The sequence below is a fragment of the Amphiura filiformis genome, chromosome 17 (assembly GCF_039555335.1).
Source record: "Amphiura filiformis chromosome 17, Afil_fr2py, whole genome shotgun sequence".
In the NCBI taxonomy this organism is placed as follows: Eukaryota; Metazoa; Echinodermata; class Ophiuroidea; order Amphilepidida; family Amphiuridae; genus Amphiura; species Amphiura filiformis.
Window position 1 is genome coordinate 647,408 of NC_092644.1, and position 18,425 is coordinate 665,832.

General features: G+C 37.7%; 1 protein-coding gene across 2 annotated transcripts in view; it reads left to right on the top strand.

Moving 5' to 3' along the window:
* Nucleotides 1-18,425, top strand: part of LOC140136764 (uncharacterized) — a 127,249-nt gene that overhangs the window by 72,395 nt on the left and 36,429 nt on the right. The gene's annotated exons all lie outside the window — the stretch shown is intronic.

The following is an 18,425-nucleotide window of genomic DNA, read 5'->3' on the forward strand; positions in this document are numbered from 1 at the left end:
GTTTAAAATTATGTTATCCTTGATTAATGACAATAAATTAGTTAATAAAACATTGAAAAAAAAATGAGTTGGTCACCGGGTTTCGAACTCGGGATAGCGTATCTGGAGTCAAGCGCACTAACCATTAGGCCACGGACCTCTGCTGTAAATTACTCTGTCGAAATACAGCATTTATTATATAAATGGATGCGTCGTCCGATAAGAACAAAAGAATTGTGAAAAACTTGATTTTTTTGCGAATGGGGCTCAGAATTTGTATGTAGGGTATCCAGGAACCTGCTAGGGTATATTTGGAAGTGAATCTGAAAAAGTAGTGTGAAGGTGATAACCAGGTAGACCTGTAGCAGTGTCCAAAATTCTGGATCAGTATGATTTGCAACTAATTTTCTCTATGAAATACCGCGTGAAATGGAAGCAAAAATATTTGTTTATTACGAACAATGATTGACTGTAGGATTGGTGGCCCTTTTGGAATTAATGAGTTGTCACGATATTACACCTGGGACTGTAAATAACATTTAGCATGGTTTTAGATACATTTTGTACCCAGCGAAAAATAACATCGAACAATAGAAGTCAAGTGTTTTAATGTTACGTGTAAATATAGTCTCGCGGGAGCATCTGTTATTAGTCTTCTTTATCAGTCTTTTTTTTAAAACTTGCTGGTCACGGCTACCGCGTGACTCTAATGTAAGAGTATGTGATAATTTTGATTGTTAATAAATGCGAAACGCCGGCGGTAGACATCAGCAATATCAGGGATTGCCGCGATTCTTGCAGTAGCTTTTATGAATAGAATACAATAGTGGATACAATAGCGGATACAATAGCGGAACAATAGAGCTCTCTTACGGCAAATAAACCTCGTCGCGTTTTGCTAAATTTCACTTCTTCTTCTTTTTCATGAACTAACCGTTACTTTTTTAAACTTGTGGCAAAACTTCGACCGAAGTTTTTAATATTATCGCTTACGTACAACACAATATTTTCCTGTAGGAGAGACGGAACATGCAGAAATTCAAAAGGGCTCCCAGAGTACCAGCACACCACTCTTCGCCATACATAAATTCGCCCAGTCATATATCCCAAATATGAAATTTAAAAAAAAAGTGAACTTTAGTTTGGCAAACAGAATCTCCAGCGCGCTAATCCATTGGACCACATGAGTTGTTGGTAACCATATTGAATTTTAAACATATATATAGGTTATAGGCAGGGTTGCCAAAAGATTTCAGCCCGAATAGCGGGTCAAATAATCGAAAAGTCGCCCAAATTTTCTCTTTACCATTAGTTTCTATGGGGCAGGAAACTATCGGAAGTCGCGGGAGCCAATGTTGAAAAGTTGCTCAAATTTTTCTTAACCATTGGTTTCTATGGGACAGGAAATTGTCAAAAGTCGCGGGGAAAATCTTCAGAAGTCGCCCAATTGGGCTACCAAATCGCGGTTTGGCAATAGGCAACTCTGACATTTCTCGGGTATAACATAGAAATACAACAATAAATGCATTGTGCTGCACACAATACATAATATCGATTTTGACTGCATCGTGCATGGATATCGGTCTGTGCAATGTATAGGGACTCTGCCACTTTCTGGTAGGCCTATAGTCCCCGGAGTATAGACGTTGGGTTCCCCAAGGGGCACTCAACACAAATGACCATACGGGTATGCTCCCCGGAAAGACCCCCCTTTTGGGTTTCGCAGCTCCGAAAGACCCCTATATTTGACCAAAATAAAGCTCCGAAAGACCCTTGATTTGATAATTTCAGCTCTAAAAGACCCCAAAATTGCTCATTCCTCATTTTTCTTGTTTTTTCAGGCGATTTTCAACCAAAAAGCCAAGAAAGACCCTTGATTTTGACTTTTCGCAGCTCCAAAAGACCCCATTTTATTTGTTCACAGCCGGTTCGCAGCTCCGAAAGACCCCCTTTTACCGGTACGCCGTCAGCTCCCAAAGATCCACCACCTCAAAATTCCGGGGAGCATACCCACCAAAAATTTTGATGTGCCCATGCAGGGCAATCTAGTTGGATATCCCTATTGAGCGGCGGTTGTCGGCGGTCTTTTGAGATTTAATTTTCCCTTTAATTTCGGGCCGCCCCTCCTCTCCATCCCGAGGATGCTGTTCAATAATTTAAATTATACGGTGTCAAAAATTACTATTCCTTGGTATGATAATTTATCTTACCATGTTGACTTATATTGTTTGTTAAGTCAACTGGACGTGACAAAATATCCTGCTATGTAGACATTAATTTGTTGCTAAATTGAATTGGCATAATAATTTATTTCGCGAAGACGACATCCATTTTTGGTATGTCGACTTAGCATGATAATTTATCTTGCCATCTTGACTTGTTTGTTCATTTGTCTTGGCGAGATATTTTATATCGTCATGTTGACATAATGCTGATAATAAGTCGACATGGCAAGATAATTATCTTGTCAAGTTGTGTCACATAGACGCTTCCGTACTATGCTTGATAAATGTTTTCTGGATGTTTTTTCCTGCTGGCCTTCCATACTAGCGGAACAATTTTCCACACCTGCAGAGTGTTTGTAATCAACCTACCGGGATGATATGACAATTGTCATGTTCTACGATAGCTGAAGATGACAGAGAGTCAGGTCTCTTAATCGATTCAACAACCATTCATACATATCACAATCATCATTGTCCTATTATCATGCGAATTTGCCCGTGGTAGGACAAAATATATTTAAATGAGAATAACAATGAGTAACGTCTTATTGCCTGATCTGGTTTCTTGTGTTATTCAGATTTCTTTTGATCCTTGATGGTGTTGTATCACATTATGCTGTGTTTTTAAATAGGCCCATAACACAATAAACAATTTCCATGAGAATCAAACAACTTGCTTTAATAAAAAAAATAATATCACAATAGCACTGGATGTTTAAAATTATGTTATCCTTGATTAATGACAATAAATTAGTTAATAAAACATTGAAAAAAAAATGAGTTGGTCACCGGGTTTCGAACTCGGGATAGCGTATCTGGAGTCAAGCGCACTAACCATTAGGCCACGGACCTCTGCTGTAAATTACTCTGTCGAAATACAGCATTTATTATATAAATGGATGCGTCGTCCGATAAGAACAAAAGAATTGTGAAAAACTTGATTTTTTGGCGAATGGGGCTCAGAATTTGTATGTAGGGTATCCAGGAACCTGCTAGGGTATATTTGGAAGTGAATCTGAAAAAGTAGTGTGAAGGTGATAACCAGGTAGACCTGTAGCAGTGTCCAAAAATTCTGGATCAGTATGATTTGCAACTAATTTTCTCTATGAAATACCGCGTGAAATGGAAGCAAAAATATTTGTTTATTACGAACAATGATTGACTGTAGGATTGGTGGCCCTTTTGGAATTAATGAGTTGTCACGATATTACACCTGGGACTGTAAATAACATTTAGCATGGTTTTAGATACATTTTGTACCCAGCGAAAAATAACATCGAACAATAGAAGTCAAGTGTTTTAATGTTACGTGTAAATATAGTCTCGCGGGAGCATCTGTTATTAGTCTTCTTTATCAGTCTTTTTTTTTAAAACTTGCTGGTCACGGCTACCGCGTGACTCTAATGTAAGAGTATGTGATAATTTTGATTGTTAATAAATGCGAAACGCCGGCGGTAGACATCAGCAATATCAGGGATTGCCGCGATTCTTGCAGTAGCTTTTATGAATAGAATACAATAGTGGATACAATAGCGGATACAATAGCGGAACAATAGAGCTCTCTTACGGCAAATAAACCTCGTCGCGTTTTGCTAAATTTCACTTCTTCTTTTTCATGAACTAACCGTTACTTTTTTAAACTTGTGGCAAAACTTCGACCGAAGTTTTTAATATTATCGCTTACGTACAACACAATATTTTCCTGTAGGAGAGACGGAACATGCAGAAATTCAAAAGGGCTCCCAGAGTACCAGCACACCACTCTTCGCCATACATAAATTCGCCCAGTCATATATCCCAAATATGAAATTTAAAAAAAGAAGTGAATTTTAGTTTGGCAAACAGAATCTCCAGCGCGCTAATCCATTGGACCACATGAGTTGTTGGTAACCATATTGAATTTTAAACATTATATATAGGTTATAGGCAGGGTTGCCAAAAGATTTCAGCCCGAATAGCGGGTCAAATAATCGAAAAGTCGCCCAAATTTTCTCTTTACCATTAGTTTCTATGGGGCAGGAAACTATCGGAAGTCGCGGGAGCCAATGTTGAAAAGTTGCTCAAATTTTTCTTAACCATTGGTTTCTATGGGACAGGAAATTGTCAAAAGTCGCGGGAAAATCTTCAGAAGTCGCCCAATTGGGCTACCAAATCGCGGTTTGGCAATAGGCAACTCTGACATTTCTCGGGTATAACATAGAAATACAACAATAAATGCATTGTGCTGCACACAATACATAATATCGATTTTGACTGCATCGTGCATGGATATCGGTCTGTGCAATGTATAGGGATTCTGCCACTTTCTTGTAGGCCTATAGTCCCCGGAGTATAGACGTTGGGTTCCCCCCCCCCCCCCCGGGGGGCACTCAACACAAATGACCATACGGGTATGCTCCCCGAAAGACCCCCTTTTTTGGGTTTCGCAGCTCCGAAAGACCCCTATATTTGACCAAAATAAAGCTCCGAAAGACCCTTGATTTGATAATTTCAGCTCTAAAAGACCCCAAAATTGCTCATTCCTCATTTTTCTTGTTTTTTCAGGCGATTTTCAACCAAAAAGCCAAGAAAGACCCTTGATTTTGACTTTTCGCAGCTCCAAAAGACCCCATTTTATTTGTTCACAGCCGGTTCGCAGCTCCGAAAGACCCCCTTTTACCGGTACGCCGTCAGCTCCCAAAGACCCACCACCTCAAAATTCCGGGGGAGCATACCCACCAAAATTTTTGATGTGCCCCGGGGTTCCCCCAGTTTATTCAAGATTTCCACATAGAACCCCCAAGATGTTTTTAGAAAATGGAAGATTAGATTATCATAAAAACGATACAGTACTCTTTATCGGGGTTCTATGTAAAAATTACATAGATGTTCCTTCTTTTTTTGAGCGTCCATTTTCAGTAAATTCAAAAAATATTTTACGTATATAAAATTTAAATAAAATTCTCCCCTCCTAAACAACACCAACTGTACCACAATTGGGTATCACGAATCGTTCTACATATTGTGCAGTTAATATTCATATATTCCTTTATACATAGAATGCTTCACTTTTTACACAAAAAATATTTCAGCGAAAACCCGCCCACTCTGCTATTTTATAAAGATAATCAGACTTCCCTAGAACATGCAATAATTAGCATTAAAACCAAGTTGTTTTTACGCATTTTAAAAACGCTTTGGCCGGATCGCGAAGGCAGCTGTGGAGTACCAGGTTTCCTTGCAAAGGGTATTCATTGATTTTTCCCGTGATCTTTGTTCGCATGATATGTAGGCGTCCACGTTTGTTACCCCGCAGAGATACTGATTATGTCTGATCCAACTTTATTTTCGATCATGCGAAATAGTTCAAACCCGTACTCCGGACCAACGCTCCTTCGCAACTCTCCTCGTGGGAAATAGATGTGTTCATCTCTAAGTCAGCAAGTTGTAAGACTGAAAAATAAATCATTGTAAATCAGTACAATTTTACATCTTAATTCAGTACAATTTTACATCTTAATTCTTAATCTCGCTCACAGTCACAGAGTACCGTATATATTTAGTAACAAAGAATCATTTTTTTTACATCTAACACACCATGTCACACTCACCCCCCCCCCCCACCCACACACACACACCCCCGAGGAATGGTAGTGGACACTTCATACCTTTTTACAATAGACTAGTGATGACTTTGAACCAATCTATAGGTGGCGCAGGTGCCGTTTACAAAACCGATCGGCGGGTTCGTATAAGCATCAAGTAAAATTGCATCTTTCGTCGAATTCGATGAATATTGAATAGTATGCTTTCTCGTTGTCTCACACGTTATTTAATGAGAACCAATTTCGAAGGGATAAGCGTCTTTCGAGCATAATTTGCACAAATCAGTGATGTTCGGTAGACTACGGACATAAATCGTGAATAGATTTGCATTGAATCCTTCTACTGGTACCAGACTGGCAGTCCATGCTGTTACTGGTACAGTATTCCTGTCTGAATTTGTATTTAAACGTGAAAGTGATGATGGCAAGTAGTGGTGGTGCATGATGATGATGATGATGATGATGATGATGAAGATGATGATGATGATGATGATGATAATGATGATAATGATGATGATGATGATGATGATGATGATGATGATTTGATCCTTGACCAGGATATGAACCGGAGTATAGACGTTGGGTTCCCCTGGGGCACTCAACACAAATGACCATACGGGTATGCTCCCCGGAAAGACCCCCTTTTGGGTTTCGCAGCTCCGAAAGACCCTATATTTGACCAAAATAAAGCTCCGAAAGACCCTTGATTTGATAATTTCAGCTCTAAAAGACCCCAAAATTGCTCATTCCTCATTTTTCTTGTTTTTTCAGGCGATTTTCAACCAAAAAGCCAAGAAAGACCCTTGATTTTGACTTTTCGCAGCTCCAAAAGACCCCATTTTATTTGTTCACAGCCCGGTTTGCAGCTCCGAAAGACCCCCTTTTACCGGTACGCCGTCAGCTCCCAAAGATCCACCACCTCAAAATTCCGGGGGAGCATACCCACCAAAAATTTTTGATGTGCCCCCCGGGGGTTCCCCCCAGTTTATTCAAGATTTCCACATAGAACCCCCAAGATGTTTTTAGAAAATGGAAGATTAGATTATCATAAAAACGATACAGTACTCTTTATCGGGGTTCTATGTAAAAATTACATAGATGTTCCTTCTTTTTTGAGCGTCCATTTTCAGTAAATTCAAAAATATTTTACGTATATAAAATTTAAATAAAATTCTCCCCTCCTAAACAACACCAACTGTACCACAATTGGGTATCACGAATCGTTCTACATATTGTGCAGTTAATATTCATATATTCCTTTATACATAGAATGCTTCACTTTTTACACAAAAAATATTTCAGCGAAAACCCGCCCACTCTGCTATTTTATAAAGATAATCAGACTTCCCTAGAACATGCAATAATTAGCATTAAAACCAAGTTGTTTTTACGCATTTTAAAAACGCTTTGGCCGGATCGCGAAGGCAGCTGTGGAGTACCAGGTTTCCTTGCAAAGGGTATTCATTGATTTTTCCCGTGATCTTTGTTCGCATGATATGTAGGCGTCCACGTTTGTTACCCCGCAGAGATACTGATTATGTCTGTCCAACTTTATTTTCGATCATGCGAAATAGTTCAAACCCGTACTCCGGACCAACGCTCCTTCGCAACTCTCCTCGTGGGAAATAGATGTGTTCATCTCTAAGTCAGCAAGTTGTAAGACTGAAAATAAATCATTGTAAATCAGTACAATTTTACATCTTAATTCAGTACAATTTTACATCTTAATTCTTAATCTCGCTCACAGTCACAGAGTACCGTATATATTTAGTAACAAAGAATCATTTTTTACATCTAACACACCATGTCACACTCACCCCCCACCCACACACACCCCCGAGGAATGGTAGTGGACACTTCATACCTTTTTACAATAGACTAGTGATGACTTTGAACCAATCTATAGGTGGCGCAGGTGCCGTTTACAAAACCGATCGGCGGGTTCGTATAAGCATCAAGTAAAATTGCATCTTTCGTCGAATTCGATGAATATTGAATAGTATGCTTTCTCGTTGCCTCACACGTAATTTAATGAGAACCAATTTCGAAGGGATAAGCGTCTTTCGAGCATAATTTGTACAAATCAGTGATGTTCGGTAGACTACGGACATAAATCGTGAATAGATTTGCATTGAATCCTTCTACTGGTACCAGACTGGCAGTCCATGCTGTTACTGGTACGGTATTCCTGTCTGAATTTGTATTTAAACGTGAAAGTGATGATGGCAAGTAGTGGTGGTGCATGATGATGATGATGATGATGATGATGATGATGATGATGAAGATGATGATGATAATGATGATAATGATGATGATGATGATGATGATGATGATGATGATTTGATCCTTGACCAGGATATGAACCTGGGACCCCCTGAGTATCTAAACCCGTGCTCTTACCAACTGAGCTATTAAAGATCATATACAGTAAGCCAAAGAATTAAGATACCAGTTGTGTTCACCCCTGTATCCCAAATAAAGACAAATAGGTCAAAATTAAAACAAGCAGTCAATACCTGTACTCTTTAGCTCGGATTTAAGACCTTATTTGTTGAAATTTGTTGAGAATTAAAGAAACGGTGATCTAAAACATAATGAAGAAACGAAATCAAAAGTTGCACTTTTGTGTTCTAATCAGTGAAAGCACGACGCTAGTTTCAACGTGCTAATCAATGGAAACGCGGCGCAAGTTCTCTTGTTCACGAACGCTTTGTGTACAAATCAATAGGGCATGCAATGAAGGAAACTGCAACTTTTACATTGGTATCTTCCTTGGGTTTTGGGATCGCCGTGTCTTTTTTCTTGAACAATTTCAACGAATGGGGTATTAAATTCGAGCTAAAAGATGCAGCTATTGGCTGCAGGTTCTAATTATGACATATCTGTCTTTGTTTAGGATATACAGGAGGTGAACATAACTGGTACCTTAATTTTTTGGCTTACTGTATATTGCTCGGACAACATCATATCATTGGCAAGCTAATATTATGAGGACAATGAAAATGAATCTTTTTTTGAGAAAATGAGACGTTTAAAATTGATATTCCGCAAAAAAACAACTTCAGCGATGAGTTCCTTCGAACGAGACAAATTTGACCTAGAAAAAAGTGTGCCTGCTTTGCGAGAAGGAACTATAAACATTCTCAATCCACAGAACGTATACTGTTGTTGTTCACAGAAAAAAACTCTGAATTAAGTATTACACATTTAATGATTTTTAAACATATGGATAAAATCAGCCGCTTCTTTTTTTTTTTTATATATTAGTAAATTGTGATATTACAATTCATACAGGGTGTATCAAAATGATTGGTACCGAAGACTTCTCATTTTTTGCCGATTTTTTAAACTATTTTTTTTGCCAGTTTGGGGTTAATTGTTTAAATATTTGTAATTATAGTAGTTTAATCTTCTCTAAGAATTTTAGATCATAAAGATAGCACATTCTATTCAGAAGTTACATGATTCTAAAGAAAAGTAGGTGTTTTACAATTTTCGTCGTAACGCTGGATCAGTAGCGCATCATTTTCAAAGCTCTATTTTACTGCAAATACCTTGTGAGGATGATATGTTCAAAATCATTGGAAATGTTTAATATTTTTCTTGCCTATTTCTTCATTCATAATATATATTAATGTAATAATCAATATTTATTGCTTGAGAGTAATATTATTGACTTGAATAGTTTAGGTGGGGTGAAAGAAGTTTGTGTATCAACACAATCCATTGCGGTAATTTAAATTGCATTTTTGAGATTACTAAGTAGATGGCGTGGCAGAATGGCTATATAGACTGTAGACATTGTAGGTTAATTTAGACCTGGTAAAAGTTATTGGGATGGCTCCACAGTATTCCACACTTCAGTGTGCATTCATAGTTAAGAATCACTGGTCGACACGAAGCTATGGAGAAGTGCTGAGAAGATTTAGGAGACAGTTTCTAAGAGCAAAGCGTATCCCATGCAAACATGCTATAACTTGCAATGCTTTAAAGTTTGATATGGGCAGTTACAGAATGGACCCATCCCAGTTGTTAAGTTCTTTCAAGATAGGGCTTCACCTCACACTGCCAGAGTCGTAAAGCAGGGACTTCAGGAACTATCTTTCTAAAGCACGTGTAAAGCAATTTTATGTTATGTATACTGAGGTGAGATATTGAAGAGTATGTATGCAATAAATGGTTCAAGCAGTGAACCTATTCATCTTGTGTTGTGTAAATCAAACCATGATTACGTCGATCTTCGTTTAAATGACAATAGCTCCCAGAGGCATCAACCTATCAACTTGAGATTAATAGATCAATAAGTTAACATATGCCCCTTTCTATTTATAATACAAAAACTATATTAATTAGCAATTTTATATTTTTGATATATTTTTGAAAATGTCACATAGCCCGGTACCAATCATTTTGATACACCCTGTATGTATATCAATATCATGAGAAATATTTGGACTAAAAAAAATAATAATTTGAGCTTAGAATTTCAGCGTGATCAATCTGAGACTAGCATATAAACCGTGTTAAGTCCACAAACTCATGTATCTGACTTCCCTGTGTGATATTGCAATGCTATACTTATTATAGTTTCAGTTGGATGAAATATTACAACGCAAACGTATAGTAACAATACTGTGCGAGGCTTTGTTTCCCAAATGAGAACAACTCATTGTTGCTAATGTAAAACTTGTCAAAGTGGTCGTGATTGTATCACACAAGTAAATGAGAGCATGATATAGTGTCCGCTTTATTTACTTCGTCATCAGCCCGCTGCATTGAAAATTAATTTCGCTTCCGAAGAACACATACAAGCCCGAACTTTACCCACACAAGTTCTCTTTTTTCAAGAGAAATACGCATAAAAACTTGGAACGAGTGTCAACTTGTAATGTAATAATTATTCTTTGCAATAGACCTGCCCTTTAAAGAAACCAATAGCATCAAAGCATATAGTGTACTATATAAGCCGAAGGTTCCAAACTATATTTCTTCCGCTTTTCTAGCGACAAGCATCAAACTTGATGTAATATTCAATCCATGTCAAGAATGAAAAATAATATGTCTTTCTTGGCTACCTCGAGGGAAAGAATAAAAAATACCAGCTATTATATATTAAAATGATACTGCTATAAATGTGCATCGATAAAGATGCTGCTGATGATGACAAATGATGCTTTTAAGCCTATAGAATGGTACGATTTCTTAATTCCTACTACATATTACTCCTGCGTTATCATTCCTGCATTCACAATTAGCTGTTATCTCGCCCTTAAGACACGAATCAAAGGTCCCGGAACATCTGTAAGATTTAAGTGTCCCGAATATCTCCTTTGGTCTATTTTCTGACTCATTATTTGGAACAGTAAGCGCAGCCAAGGCCCCATTGTATCCAAGCTGACGACACAAAATGTGGGCACTGCGGAGGTCCCAATTGTCGGTGCAGATCCTACCCCATGATATGACTTCCACAAGAGCCGTTTTAGTTGGATTCCCGATAACTCGAAGAGGTGTGGTATCATCTAAAAGTAGAAACATAATTCAGTTTCCACTTTGGATAAGACTTATAGTTTACAAACAAGATCTAACCCAATGCTACTTAAAGTACAGAGATCTTATATCATTGAATGAAATAATCCACCCTTTCTCCCGCCCTTTCTGCATAGACGATAAAAACAAACACTTCTTACTGCAATCGGAGGTGCTGGGTTCAACCATGTATAAATTCACCAACTGATTGCTCTTTCAAACTCTTATTCATTCATTCATTCATTATAAACATGATAAATACATTTATGCTTCTATCACGTCTTTAATTAATCCACAAATCCGTCAATAGAAGTGGTTGATTGGTTTTATACACCGTTTTCGAAAAGTCATCTTTAACACATCGATTATTTGCAGTTGTGTACCCTAATACCTCGAAGAGTTAGTTACGTCACGGACGAAGAGTAGATTTTTCTTATGAAAAAAATGTTTGCTCTGGAATATCTGTCAAAAATAGCTTGACCGAGGAACTTGCCAAGGAAAAAAAACTGTTTTAACGTGCAACAACATCCAAAACATAGGTTTAATATGCGGAGTAGGAAAGTCCCGGACAAAGTGAGAGTTATTATGCACCCATTTAAAAACAAAAGACACTACACATTTTAGTGATCTAGAAACTTTTCGAAGTTGGTGGTTAAAATAATATATTGAATCGTCATTATAGGAGCCCAACGAAACGAATAATCTTAACGTCAATAACACCAAACAAATTCTTTACTGATAAATTTAAGCTATAAGAACGGCGGTCCTATATTTTTAAACAATTTAGAAAATTCCCTTAAAATTCACCCAAACCTGTTTTAAAATGTTTTCAGAAAAAATTTGATTTCATTGACTTTAACAACCCCTTCGGACACGAAGGAAGATGGCTCGATCAAAAAATATTTTTTATGCTTATTATAACTATTTTGGATAGTAATTTGTGAAAAACTCAAAAAAAAAAATTACCTCATCAATTATGCAAATTAGGGCATGTGTACAATTGCACACATTGTGACTAAGTGACGACGTTTACAATGATTTTTGGATACAATTGTACACATTATGACTAAGTAATGGCAGTAAAACTTGGTAACATATGTGAAGCAACAAACTTGAACCCTTTATTTCTTTTTTCTGTTTCCTTCATACGTCCGTATCTGTAGGCTCTTAACTCTCATTAATTTGGTATAAAATGCTAATATCAGTTCTTGTCTTTGGAGAGACCGAAAAAGACATCACACTTAATAAACTTGATTTCTGAGACTAATTTTGTTACTGCACTCTACACGAACCATTTTCGGGCCCATCAACGACCAGTTACTCCTAACTATCTCTGTAATAATAGGCCTACATAGTGGTTTTTCCAAAAAATGCATCCATAGCAAATTATAAACTGAATGGAAGTATTGACAAAAGAGTTAAAAATAACTTATAATGATGTACAAAGTATACTAAATAACTCCTATACATTGATAAGATTAGTCACACTGTGTACAACTGAACACAATATATCTTATATTTACAACATGTACAAGGTGAGACACACTGTGTACAATTGTACACACCATTTAAAACAAATTCTACACCACATATGTTTGAAGCATTTGATCAAAAATAGTGTTCTATGTTTTCTACAGGTCCTACACTAACCCCCTGACTAGAATTTAGTTGTCCACAATGATATTTCATATAAAATTAAAAAGGGAAAGTACATGTCTTCTGGCAACGTGCTGTAGTGGGTGATGCCCTCTTAGATTATGAAAAGTGACATTCAGTTAGGCGAGGGCGCTCTGCATTGGAGGATAGCATATGAATGCCCCGGAGGGGGCACTCACATGTAAATGTGGTATGGGTATGTGCGGCGGTCAAGGGTCCCTTTTTCAGGCTCTCCAGCAGTTCCTTAAGACCCACATTTGGATCATGCTCCAGTTCTTTGAGCCTCAAACTCTGACAATTGTAGCTCTTTAGATAAAATTTGGAAAATTTTGGAATTTTTTAGCTTCAAAGCCTATAATTCGGCCCAATTTTAGTTCATAAGACCCATCAAAAATTTTGAAATTTCAGTTCATCAAGCCCCTATTTTGCCCCAAATCAGTTCTTAGTTCCCAAAGTTCGGCGCTCCGCGCCGCACACCCCTACCAAAATTTCAGTTGAGTGCCCCCCCGGGATGAATGCACAATTGTGCACATGGTGTTTATTTGCAGTAATAAGCTTCCCCTGCATGGTATACAGGGAGCAATATAAGTCACGGTGTACAATTGTACACAGTATGTACGAAGGGGTTATTAATTTCTAAAACAATTGTTCTTCCCCGACTGCTTCGTCTTTGTAAGCGTTTGGTGTTTGTTTGTTTGTTTTGAAATAAGGGGATAGCCAGATTCAGGGGTGCAAATTGTGATTTCTTCCTCAGGAGCAAGGTTTTTAGGCTCAAGATTTCCTCAATCGTACCATGCATAAAATAGCTTTATTCTGCACTGAGCACTGAGAATGTTAACACGTTGTGTATTTTTAGAGCGACTCAATGTTTTAAGTCTTCATGCTTCCAAAACAGGCTCTATGTGGACAATGTGCGCGCGTAGCGCGCAAAAAAATGGTATTTTACACTAATTTTGGTGGGACAGAGGCTCCTTTCCCATGTTTCCCCTTTTATTTTCCTTTACCCCCATTTACTCTTTCATTTTTTGTCAGGGGGAGCACAACTTGTTCAGTGCTTTATGGTTCTTCTTTTTTAAGGGGTGTGGTATGAACGTTTGGGCAGTATTTATTGTGGGACATTAGAGCACATCAGACATATCGAATTGCATTCTGAATACGAAGAATGTCCAAATAATTTTGATTTTTTGAAATTCGCAATGTAATACACATTTTATGGGAAATGATTAAAAATTGATATTTTTGCTATTTAACAGTACTCGAAGTAAACTTTATAAATCTGATGATTTATATACATACATACTACAACATTTATAAAGCGCCTTTTCAAGAAAGTTTCAAAGCGCTGGTAAGCAAAACACAAAAGATCAAAAATATAAACATTAAGCAAAAATTGAATATAACAATGGTGACATACATGTATCATGAGAAGTACAAAAGAGTTTATGGAAAACAAAAAACCAAAGTTACTGCGGATAAAGATGAGATTTGAGAGCTGTTTTGAAACCGTTTATGGTTTGAGCATTTCTGATTGTGACAGGAAGCCTATTCCAAGATTGAGCAGCAGCAATGGAAAAAGCTCTGTCCCCAGCTTGTTTTCTTGATGATGGAATTTCCAATGTGATACAGGATGATGAACGAGTACGCATAGAGTCCGGCCGCGATCTTATTTTTAGGCACGCATCAATGTACTGAGGACAGAGCCCGTTAAGTGATTTAAAAACATAGAGAAGAGTTTTGAATGTAATTCTTTCTGAGACAGGGAGCCTGTGCAGTTGATCAAGAAGTGGAGTAATGTGAGCAGATCGTGGTTGCTGACACACTTACCGAGCAGTTTCTGGAGTCTTTTAAGATCTTTCTTGGAGATGCCATTTAGTAGAACATTGCAGTAGTCCAGTTTAGAGAGAATGAGAGTTCTAGCAGCATGGTTACACGTATCATAGTCAATGAAACGGCGAAATCTATAGATGTTGCGTACTTGCCAGTTTATTGATTTACAAAGTTGGGTTATATGTTCAGACATGGTCATGTGACGGTCAAAAATGACTCCAAGGTTGCGAATGGACTGTGACTGATGGACTTCAACATCTCCAATGAAAAGACTCATGTGTTCTACTCTGCTAAGATGATGTGGTGATGAGGCGATAAAAAATTCAGTTTTTTGTTCATTTAATTTGAGTTTGTTTGTGGTCATCCAGTGCTGTATATCTTTTACACATTTAGTGAGCTTAAACACAGCGCAGGCAACATCGCCAGGGATATTGGGATCAGCAATAACATACATTTGAATGTCATCCGCATATATGTGATAACGGACATTATGATGACGCAATATCTTCCCAACCTCATTTGTGTAGAAAACAAACCCCAATGGGCCAATGACGGAACCTTGAGGAAGACCATACTCCATGTAGGTGTTATTAGAGTAGGCTCCATCTACGAACACTTGCATATACCTCTTACTAAGATAAGATGAGAACCATCTGTTTGCACTGCCAACAACACCAAAATCATTTTTAAGTCTCTGGAGAAGGATACCGTGGTCCACAGTATCGAAGGCCGCCGAGAGATCAAGCATTAATAACAGGACAACTTTCTGGTCGTCAATTGCACGCTGGAAATCATTATGAACTTGAGTCAAGGCGGTCTCGGTACTGTGGTGGGCTCTATATGCTGATTGCATAGGTTCACTCAATTTGTTATTTTCAACATGATCAATCACTTGTGATGCAGCACATTTCTCCAGAATTTTTGATGTAAATTGCAAATTTGCAACCGGACGATAACTTTTAAGCTCTTCTTTATTTAGAGAAGGCTTTTTAAGAACAGGAGTGATAACCGCGTTCTTAAGATTGTCCGGGAACATGCCAAAAGATAGAGACACATTAACAATTCTGGTCAAAGTGGGCAGCAGCACACCAATGTGTTGTTTCACAAGCCAAGTTGGTAAGGGATCAAGGAGACATGTCTTATTTGGGCATTTTGTAACTACGTCTAACACCTCATCCTCGGAAACATTTCTGAACTCAGACATAAGATGTATATCTGGTGTTGTACCATAGTATGCATCATTATCATTACTATATCCTGTACTACAGCTACTTACATTTGGAATTTTACACAGAGAGGTACCATTATTTCTTACACTACCACTATTTACAATGTTACCAATTTTTACACTACCACTATTTACAACATCATGATGCAACTCATTACAATCAAGTTCACAACGGATTTTTTGGATCTTTTCTGTAAAGAAACAACAAAAGTTGTTGGCAAGATCGACAGGTGATTTTGTATCAGGCAATGATTTGTTTTGCTTATTTAGAAGCTCATTGATGATTCTGTACATATCCTTAGAATTACAATTTGCAAGTCTGTCCTTAAAAAACTCAGATTTTGCATTAACAATTACATCTTTGACCAGTTTCTTAGAAGCAAGATGAAGCTCAGAATGATTGACATCGGTCTTAGATTTTCTCCAGCGTCTTTCGCACCGACGCCTTTCTCTGCGAGCATTATCAACTGATTCACTGTACCAACCAGGACGGTGTGTTACCCTTCTTATCCTGGTGGTAGCAGGAGCATGAGTATCTAACACTTCACTACAAGCTTTGTTATAATCATTTAGCAAATGGTTCACATCTTCATATTTACTGTCTTCAATTACATGCATGTTAATAGTAAGTTCTTCAGAAAACTTATTGTGATCTATATTTTTGTATTTACGCAAGGTGTATGTAGATTTAGACTGACTACTAGGTGTAGGTATATTTAAATACAGTTAACCATAAAGTGATCAATTGTAAAACGTATATTATCAATTTCGCAGCTCCGTACCAAATCTTCATCAAGCCTTGTGAGCATCAGATCTAGAATGTGGCCACAGCGATGGGTAGGTTTTTGAACATGCTGGACAAAACCATACGAAGTGACAATGGTAGAGAAACATTTTACATCACTTTTATTTGGCAGGTCGTAGTGAACATTAAAATCTCCAACCAAAAGTACTCTGCCAGGTAGTAAATTGACAGCATCCAGGAAGATTTCAAATTCATTCAGGAAACCAGGGACAGTGAACTTGTTTATTTTCGAGGGGGGGTGGTCGGTAAACTATCACGATGGTAAATGTTCTCGACCCGTTAGAAATAACAGCATACTCAAATGTATCATAATCAGGTAGTTTGTTCTCTGTAACCTGTACGAGATTTATCGAGGATTTATAAAGAATACCAATACCCCCATGATGATCTCCTGTAGTACGAGGAGCATTGATAAAGTTGAAACCCGGAGGAGAGAGTTCCCCGATGACAACTGCATCATTTGGACGAAGCCATGTCTCGGTGAAACACAATACATCAATGTCATGTTCTGTAACATAGTCACATAGTTGATTTGTCTTATTGCCAACCGACATCGCATTAAAAATACTCAAATTGAGCAACTCAGAAGATTCAGCAAGATGGTACTGCATAGGCATAGGCTGCCCACCTCTGCATCCACGTCTAGTTGAAGAGGTAGCACATATTCCTAAGTGCTTTATGTTCCTATAGGTTGAAATAGGTAAACTCTGTCTTTTCATAGGTTTCAAACTGAGAAACTCATCCTTGCTATATGAAAGCAAAGTAGACATAGTCACAGTTGGAATTAATATAATGGTGAAACAAACAGTCAATATGAAACCAGCCATGGGCATCCAGGTATTTTACAGTTGAGAAAAAGCTGATCACTTTATCAATATAGTTGCACAAACTGATCAATAACAATGATAAAGCACTACTGGTCAACTATAGCATGTATATACATGTGCTATAGGTGAATGATGAAAATGATGACTTTACAAAAACTAATTAATCCATTAATTAACAAAATTGATCGATGTTTTCCATGCAAAATGATCCACAAATGTTCTCTGTACTTCACATAATATCCTGGTTAACTTTCCAGAGCAAAACACCAAGTATATGAGGTAAAATAGACGCAAAAAGACAGAGCAAACACACACTGCAGCCACAGGCGCAACAACACAGCTTACAATTTATACTTAAAGTGTATGTACTGTAGCCTGTAGGTGGGATAAAAGCCGACGATCAATTGAAAATTTTGACCTTTCGTATTGAAGATATGGATTTTTTGCCCCCAAAACACCAAAAAAATTAGGTCTTTTTGGGAAAAAATCCATATCTTTAATATGAAAGGTCAAAATTTTCAATTGATCGTCGGCTTTTCCTCCCAGCTACATACACGCTCATTCCAGATCCCTTAAATTTCCTCAATATTTTCCAGTTTGTCCTCTGGCATTAGTATTGATACACTGAATACCTTCATAACTTTTGTTCTCATAAAATCCTCATTGCTGCCTCTCTGTAAATTTCCTCAGATATGATTGCCGCCTCTCTGTAAGTTTCCTCAGATATGTGCCCTGTTTCCACCTGCCTTCATCCAACTTCTTTTTTTC